Genomic DNA, 10,077 nt, shown 5'->3' with positions numbered 1-10,077 from the left:
CCACAGGGCTGAGAGCAGAGACATCTCTCTTTCTCTTGTTTCACTCCACTTATGTGACCTTTGACCTTGAGCTTAACTGAAAACAGGAGCATTTACTATTTTCCTCTGCATGGATCTGTGATGGTTGTGATAACATTGGTCAAAGTTTGTTATGGGGTTGGTATGTTGAGTAGCCTCTTAGAGAAGAGGAGCAAGTATTTTTATAATATAAATACAACAGGTTTTTTTAGTCAACTCATCAGACAAACTCCAACAAAAGAATTCCTGGACCATGGATACTTTGCACCTGTCCCAATAACGTGTGTTATGGTCACAAGAAGAAAGAGTGGGAACAAAGATCAGTTTGGCAACCATTCAGATTTCAACTAACCAGCTCATAATGACTCTATGGACAAGTGTTTTAGCAAAGGCCTAAATGACAGACACTGTACACATTTAGATATTTTCTGTGCTTTCTTGGCCCTGACTACATTTAGAATAGGTAAAGATTTCTACCAGATGAGTTGTCATTTGAAGTGAAGTTTGAGATAAAAAATATAGTACTGAATAAGTATTTGCTGTCATATAAACTAAACTGAAAATACCATGTTGTTCGTATCATTAAGGCATCTGTGGCTCTATGTTAAATGTTTCTTCCTTTATTTCCCATTTGTGCCTTTTTCAGGAGTTATTTTACATTTTTGAGGATGACTAGGGGATCCATGCTTACAATAAGCAGCCATGTTGTCACCAGTCAATTGATACCAGTGTAAGCATACACATATTAGATTATGGCTGATAAGAAAGGCCGATTTAAATGTATAGTGAGTTGACCCAAAGTGAAAGATGCCCAGCCTAAAGGAGCCCGGGTTATTTTTAAGGAAATAACAGTAACATGTATGTTCAGTATCCTTCCTCATAGCATATTTGAAAGTCAATCAAGTGTCTTTAATCCTGCATTGTTTATTTATCCATCTAATTATTCAGGTACTTGCTAGCAATCGCCTTCCTCTCTACCTTAGCTTCCCTATTCCCACATTCCCAACAGTACTACCACCTGTAGATCATTGGAAAAGTGTGAAACTTTTTGCATGTTTATTCCGTCACCAGTGTGCACATCCATGCGCATCCTCATGCACGACTAATGAAACAGTGACCCACCATTACAGAGTGCTTAAGGTTACAAACTCCCCAGGGTACCTTGAAGAGTCTAATGCTGTTGTTTCTCCAATGACCAGTAGATGTATTCTCCATGAGAACTCTGACTCTGTGAAGTTTAACAAAAAGACCTCAAGCTTTTCTCCAAGTATCCAAAGCCTATTCCGCAATCCATCAGGGTCTCAGAGGGGGCTTGTTTAGCTGTGTGAAATGGTTGCAACATGTTAATTCCTCCTCTTCTCCTACCGGCTTGTTGCCTAAATCATTTTGATATTGTGGCTGCAGTAATTAAAAAATGATGGCGGTGGACGGGGAGCCCTCATTCAGCATCAAAACGTCCCTTCAGAGAGCTACGGGTGATGTCACATGCACAATGTTTTCCCTCAGTCTGTGTGGCCTTCTGCTTAACTTAAAGGTGGGGTGGGTAATTTTGGAGAAACCAGCTCGAGATCGCTAGAATTTGAAAATACACAGCCGGAGAAAATCTGCCACTTCCTTACAGAGCCCCTCCTCCAACACACACGAATGCGCACATGACCAATGAGGGCACGAGATAAGTTTGTGCACAGATGGAAGGCTGACAGGCAGGTAGGCCATCCAGTTATTTTAGCCGGGCCGGCTAAAATGATTGGTTGTGCTTTTTACAGTATTACGGCTTCCACAGATGACATTTTGTTATGGATTTTTTGTCAAAGCACTTAAGATATTCATTGCTATCGGGATGTTAAGAGCATTCCATGGAATATAACAAAAAATGTATCTCGAGCCGGTTTCTCAAACTTACCTACCCCACCTTTAATATGAGTGTGACTATGAAAAGGTCTTATCATTGTGCACTCGGGGGACTTCTGAATGTTTACAGTCCCTGCAGTGTGTTTTCAATTACCTATGAGTCAATCTCCCCGAGTTAAGTTTGTTGCATTAACATGCAAATCCCAAAGGATAATTCAGGACCACACCCAGAGATAGCGGGACAGAGAGAAAAATCTAGCTCTTATTCTAACTGATTGTGATTAGAAAATATTAAAGGGATAGTTTGGATTTTTGAAATGGGGTTGTATGAGTTACTCATCCATATTCTGTACATTCAGCCATATTTTAGCCACATACAGTATTTAGCTGTTTTACCTTCCCATCAGACAGCACTAGATAACTAAAGCCATTATCTGTGTGCTCTTCAAACTCACCAGACTCTATTGAGATGAAACTTTATTTTACCTTCCACAACATGGAAGATGCTGGTCTACCGATTTGCTGTCGTTTGAGGATTTTGTCTACTGCTGCCTAGATTGATCAAGCTTGTTTTTATTTTGTTTGTGTAATCTCTTTGTTGAATCCAAACTAACCCTTCAAAGCATCAAAGTAACCAAATAACACAAAAAACGAACCAATCAAGGCAGCAGTAGACCAGCAACTTCAATGTTCTGTGAGGGAAACTACGTTGTTTTTCATTGTAGTCTGGTTGTTTTGAAGAGAGCATAGATTACTTTCTGTCCACCGTCAGAAAGGGCTTTCTGACAGCAAAGTAATGCATGAAAATATTATATAAATACTGTACATTTCAACTGATTTTGACTTTTTAGGTTGCTGAAACATGTTGTGCTTCTGACCCCGTCCACAGCAACACAATGCTGAGCTTCATGCTGGTAGTTAATACACTGAATATTGATGAGTAATCATGCAAGCCTACTTGTTAAAGCTCCCATGTCATGCTTTTCCGGTTATTACCCGTCCCCTTGTGTGTTATGAAGGTTTTTATGCATGTAAACGGTGTGCAGAGTCAAAACCCTCAAAGTACACCCTGTAGCGAGTAAAACTCTAACACAGAAAATACCTCCCCAAAACGCCTCGTTGGAGATACGTCACTGCCCATTTGAGTCTTCCATTTAGTTTCCGGTACCGCCTGATGTCATGCGGTACCCGGAACGAAATGGACCAATCCCGAAGAGCTATGGCCACACCAGCAGCGGCGTGTTCCTCCTCCAGAGGTTCGAAGAACCGGCATTTCACAGACGAAAGCTTCCAAAACATTGCCCAGTTTGAGGCCGGATATGCACAGCTTGTTTGGACCGTTTGGAGCAGGGGAAGATCTGGGTATACAACCTGTAAGTTTGCATTGTTATTTGTGTATTTATCAAACAAGACTGTTTAAATGTGTAAACTGTGTTGGACTGCTAAGCCATTGACACAGTGCTAACTGTGCTAACTAAGTTGCTAGAGTTTCCATATATCAACTCTAATATCAGCAGATGGCCTTGCATACATGTATCTCATAGCAGGAGAATGTCTGCATTCACACACAAAATACCTATTGACAGTATACTCCGGGTGATTTGCCGGTCAGTCGCGAAACTTAATTACATTATAGCTGGCGTAGCGATCTTACACACGGAGCTAGAGTTAGTTTTGGTCGGAAAAACATTTTTGTGATGCTACGTTGCTAGCGTTTAAATATATCAACTACAATGTCAGCAGATGGCCTTACATGTTTGTCATGGCAGGAGAATGTCTGCAGTCACACACACGGAATACTCATACAGTATACTGTACTGTGATTTACCGTACATTGTGACCGTACATATACTGCATGTAGCTAACGAGGCTAGCTGTATGCTAGCGCAAAACAATGTATTCATGCAAGTTACATTGTATGGTAGCAGAATACCCGTATACGATTGCAATTATAAACACGTTATTGCTAGCCTAATATGAACCACTAGCTTTTGTTCATAGTAGTTTTATTACACTGCATTATAGTTGCCTTTCCTCCAAGCTAACGTTCATATCGTGTTAGCTACCAAGGTAAACAAAGCTAGGTTAGCATATTAGCAGGCAAGCTGTTCATTACACAACTACTACTAACGAATCTAAAACAACTAAGTTTCTCTAATATTTTGTGATTTGCATTTGATTTCGTCCAGCCAGATCCTGGCGGACAATCCATGACGGGGAAGGGACTTCGACTACTACTGAGGGCTCGTGCTAAAAGGCACCGCACCGACTGTGCGCGGGCAAGATGCGAGGAGGAGGAATGAATGATCAACACAGTCTCACGGCATTTCGTGTTATAGTCACGAAATTAATCTATTGATTCGTGTTCACCAACACGATTTCGCAATTTTTTTCGTGTCACACAGAACGATTTTAAAAGCAATGTAAATAATAACAAATTAGAAGGAAAAAGACATTTAAAAAAATACAGATTTAAGTATTCTGACACAGAACGATTTTAGAAGCAATGTATTTATATTGGTAGTATGTTTCATGCCTGCACCAAATAATAACAAATTAGAAGGAAAAAAAGATGACAAAAAATACAGATGTCAGTATTCTGAGGCTCTGAGCCCCATTTCTTTTCCTCACTGACGGCAAAAAAACTCAGACATTATACAATTTCAAATAAAAGGGATAGGGTTAGGCTTAGGGTAAGATATTGAGTAAGAACATGTTTTTATGAACCACACAGCTTCTGGTCTTCCAAGACCCGACCGGACAAAAAGACGTGTTGCAGGCACGAAACATACTACCAATAGAAATACATTGCATTTAAAATCGTTCTGTGTGACACGAAAAAAAGGTGAAAATCGTGTTGGTGAACACGAATCAATAGATTAAATTAATTTCGTGACTAATAACACGAAATGCCGTGAGACTGGGTTGGAATGATATACCGTGTGTATATATGTATATTTATGTTCATTTTGTACATTTCTAAAAATAAAGTTTAATGGAAATACTTAGTAGGCCTATCCTTTCTTCCCTGAATTCATATATAGCAAACCATGATTTGATTTCTCATCAAACAGTAGTAGTTTATAACGGGTAAAAATAACTTACTCTTTGTTATGAGAGTAGCTCGTAGGCCACAACGGAAAGACAAGGAGACATACACGAGTTTACAAAACCACGGCACATTTATTGTGGTAAATGCAGAGATAGGTGGTTGAGAGGATCGCAGAGTTAGTCTTCCTGCAGCCGCTTTGGAGAGAGACTGTGTCCGGAGGTGTCCGTGATCGTGCTGATTAGCCTCTTCAGCTCCACCCCATCGTAAGACAAAGGCCCTGGGGCTGTCACACTCTTCTATAACAACAGTTAAAAATCTATATGTATATAAAATATACCGCTGTACCGACGCCATGATAAGACTGATGTTACGCTGAGAGCAGCCGGGAAAAGCACTGACATGGGCGCAGCCTCTCTGGTGGTTGACTAATCAGAACGAGTGGCCGAGCTGACCAATCGGAGCACACTAGGCTCACAGGGAGGGGGGGGCAAGAGCTCCAACGAGTCGTTTAGTGGAGAAAGTGAATACTGCTGAATACACATGCTTGACAGAGATGCTGTATGCGAAACCAATGTGAGTTTGGAAAATTGCACAGTATAAATCTATTTTAGTATACCTCAACAATGTAATTATGATCAGTGGAAATGGCCATGACATGGGCCCTTTAAGATCCCAACAATCCCATAAATGTTTGTAGTGCATGTGCAATGTGCAATGTACAACACACACACACACACACACACACACACACACACACACACACACACACACACACACACACACACACACACACACACACACACACACCACACACACACACACACACACACACACACACACACACACACACACACACACACACACACATGCACGCACACACACATTAACGTATACACACACACAAACAGTTGTAATTTCATAACTCGTTTGTTGGAATCTGTGTAATTCCTGCTGTAAATCAAAGTGACTGACAGAAGTGATTACGCTAAGATCAGTTTTCAAATCCCAATGACATCTTGTACTCCTCATTCCCTCTTGAGCCAGATGTTTATCATCACTCTCTTCCCCCCCCCAACCCCTCTCTTTCTCTCCCTCATTACACACATATTTTCCGTGTCTTTTCTTGGCTCATCTAGACTTCAACTCGTCAGCATGGCATTCCTCCTCTGTCGGCCAGAGGCCCGGCTTCTCCTCCTGATCTAACAAAATGCAAAGACTAAACAGAAAAGTGATTCCTATTACATAGAGGAGGCAGCAAGCGGATCAGAGTATTCCAATCAGAGGGGCAAGGTGTCAGTGAGCATTCACACCTAGACCCTCTGGTTTGAAGATGTAGCAGGAACACTGGGTTCAGGTAACTGTCCCGAACTCATCTCTAGGCACTGAACTCACCATCACCTACAGTAGGTCAACTCCTCCCCCAGAGCCAACCCCTAATTAACTCAGGAGTATTTAAGGCGCCTGTGGCATCATGGCAGCCTTTGGTTCGTTTGCTGCCTGCCTGTTGCCACATGGCCACCTTAAGGGTAGGTAAATTGTCAGATACTGTTGTCATGTTTGATCAGCAACTTAATATTCCTCATGTGCATCTTATATTAGCACTGAATTACATTCATTTTTATTAGCCTACTTTCAGCTTGTATCCTGGTCCACCTGGTGTTTCTTTGGCCAAGTGTGATGCCTGAAGTTCCTGTTAACCTGGAGGGATGTGTGTTGGTCCTCAGTACTTTAGTATTAATCATACTGAGTAGTGGTAAGTTTATAATTACCCAAGTTGAAAGATTTAAATGTGTACTTCTGTATTGTAATCTAATGTACAATATGTTTTTCCTAGATGGTATCGGCTGCTGTTTTGCTACAGTTAGGTTTTGCTACAGTTACTGTAGGTGTTGCTACAGTTAGGTGTTGCTACAGTTAGTTTTGCTGTCTTATATTTAGGACTTTAGTGTATTTTACGGTTTGCTCGTTTGGCCCAACTGGATAATTGTTTCTTCTGCTTTATACTCATTTGTTGTTTCTTTGCCCCTTGTAGTGGAGTTGGAGCCAGCTAGTGGTGGAGGCTAGGCACACAGTCTGATTCCCTTCACGGGTTGTAGTGGTAGGAGCACTGGGACACAGTTTGTAGTGAGTTTTGATTTGCAGTGAGTTTTGGTTTGAAGTGAGTTTTGGTTTGAAGTGAGCACCGGTGGTGGGTAAGGGACACAGCCCTGTTAGACTGCCTCCCCCTGGCTGGCATCTGCCCACTCCCCTTTTCCCCTCATTGATTTTTAGTAATTTTCTATATAAAGTGTTTTTACCAAGAATAAACAAATAAATGTGATTGACATTTTGAAATAAACTGTTAAACTTTTTCATTATAATTGAACCACGTCTCTGTCTTGTGTCAGTCACAAACTTGTAGAGCCTTCTTATTTCTGAGGTGTAAATTAAATATCTCCTAGGGCGAAATTCCCCAGGTGGCATTGTCAGGCATTTTGGTATTTGGGTGGCTCTGCCTTTAAAAACGACCACCTCGCCACAAAGACATTGAATGACTCCAACTCTTGTAAAGTTGAGAGATAGACGATAAATGTTGACAAGGTGTCAGATTACACATCATACATTTCTCAGATAACGTGCCCCATGGTTTCTGTAAGAAAAGTATTTAATGATGATATAGTTATACTCTCAATGGACCAAATGATTGATGTGAGGACTACAGACTCACTGATACATGTCGATGTTATAGGCAGTTGTCAATGGTTTCAGAGATGTTGCCTGTACTCCCACAATATGAAGCTATGTGGAGCACCGTCTACATTCCACCCTGTTACACATGAAGTAATGTATTCAACTTTGATAACACTTTGAGCCACTTACACTTTACTGTCTCTATTTTGCTAATGTCAATTACTTAACACTTTGAGTATACTTCAGTGGGAAATATATTTATATATATATATATAAATATGCATTTTAATTTGACAGGTAAGGATAAATGTTATATATTTTTGATTGTTATTATTCGTTTTTTTAACCTCTTCTACACCGCACCCCCGATATCGGGGGGAAAACGCGTCATCTGAGGAAACAGTGTCTGAGGGCATCTTAATATTTAATAAACTATGAATGTTTTATATCCATGTAACGGGAAGAAACTCATCTAACTGATCATTTTAATTTTTTTTCCAAAAAAAACCCCACAATGCTAACGCTGAGCCTCTGAATTAGCAACGAGCGAAAAATGCTAACAGATTACTGCACCGAAACTCACTCATAAAACCTTATTATTTATCTTTTCTGCACATCCAACACATCGATTCGCATCGTGAGATGACACAGATGGGTACATACATTATCACTCTATGATAAGAACTCTCGACTTTATAAACAAAAACAGACATCAAAACATGTGGCGCTAGGTAGCTAAAAACGCTAACATGGCTTACCTGTGTCGTTGTCTGGTCAAAAGTGGTCTTCAATGGCATTAAAACGATAAAAACGCTGCTGAAGTTAATCCATAGGTTACTCCAATGTGTCTGTGTCCCTTTGAAATTATTTCTGATAATCCATAAGCAATAAACCCTGCTTTTCCGTTTCCAGATGTCAGAGTGAGAGATAGCTTCACTCTCATGCAAAACTACATGCGCAAAGCCCCCACCTTTTTGTGTTAACGTTGGAGTCTATGTGAAAACCCCCCTTCGATTCTATTGGCTCTAACGATCAGAAAGAGATGTCAATCACCAAAATCGACCAATGGGTTCCAGAGAAACGGAAAAAACGCCCATTTCCACCCAAATCACCCCAGAGGTGGAGTTTTTTTTGCTAAACCTCTCTAAAAAGGTCAAATGTCACTTGTTTTGCATCAATCTCGATACAGGGTACTTATTATATGTTGTACTTTGGATTCCTAAAGCTTTTAGTCTACCTTACCATCATCCAAGGGTTTTCACTATAAATAAAAAATAATATTTGGACGGACACTATAATTTACAGTTTTTTACTATGTTCAATCTGAATTTTCTTTAAAATAAAAAACATCTATATTGATTCTGACTTTTCTACATCCAACTCACATGTTTATCATTACTTTGAGAAAAAATATTATTAATTTAACCCTTTTAGAAGTGTAGTTATGGTCATTTGTTCTGGAAATGTCTTTTTCGAGCCTGAGACCTGAAAAACCAACACACTCTCACTCCCTAAGCGTCCAGGAGCGACGCTTGGTCAGGGTCCCGTGGCGTCCAGTTGTGACGCGCCGAGGCTCCTTCAGCTTCATAAACGGACGCAAAGAGCTTTCAACTGATTGCAATGTATTCCCATCGGCGTCTGTATTTGACGCTTAGGGAAGCACGGCATTCGTTTGTGTCGGAGGCTGTTAAAGGCAATGTGAGCGTCCATTCCCATTGGATAACGGAGAATTGTACACCCGGAAGTAAGTATTCAGTTGATGAGTAGTGGAGATATCACTGTCAAATCAATCGACAGTAAGGGGAATACTTACTTCCGGGTGTACGATGGGAATACATTGCAATCAGTTGAAAGCTCTTTGCATCCGTTTATGAAGCTGAAGGAGCCTCGGCGCGTCACAACTGGACGCCACGGGACCCTGACCAAGCGTCGCTCCTGGACGCTTAGGGAGTGAGAGTGTGTTGGAAAAACAGGCTCAGGGCTTAACAGGTTAAGCAAAGGACATAAAATGCAAATATGTCTTCTTGCACTTTTCTTGAAGGCTACTCAGATTGTTGGATCTAAATAATTGTCAGAAACCTCAACAGTTCAAAATCTACAGTATATTTGACAGGAAACCATAACGATTAGAGAAACAAGTGATGCTTTGGATGCTCTTCCCTCAATCTGATCCTGTACATGTGGCCCAAATCAGATTCATCTTGAAATCTCTGAGGCCACCTGGCCCCTAGGTTTACTGTTCTAAGCCCCTGTGGTCTTTTACTACACCTTTTTTACTAATAATAAAAAGGATTGCTAACATTTTCTCAATGTGAATCATTTCAATCCCCTTGTAACCAAAACACCTTTAAAATTGATATTTTCTTTATGAACTGTTATCACATTAATGTTATTTAGTACAGACTAAAGTTGGATACATACACCCACTGGTGTTTGCACTTCACCAGACTGAGAAAATGAGATTGTAGAATAAAAGTGCTGCAGAT

The sequence above is a fragment of the Trematomus bernacchii genome, unplaced genomic scaffold (genome assembly GCF_902827165.1).
Source record: "Trematomus bernacchii unplaced genomic scaffold, fTreBer1.1, whole genome shotgun sequence".
In the NCBI taxonomy this organism is placed as follows: domain Eukaryota; kingdom Metazoa; phylum Chordata; class Actinopteri; order Perciformes; family Nototheniidae; genus Trematomus; species Trematomus bernacchii.
The sequence above is the reverse complement of the archived record's forward strand: the minus strand, read 5'-3'. Positions refer to the sequence as shown.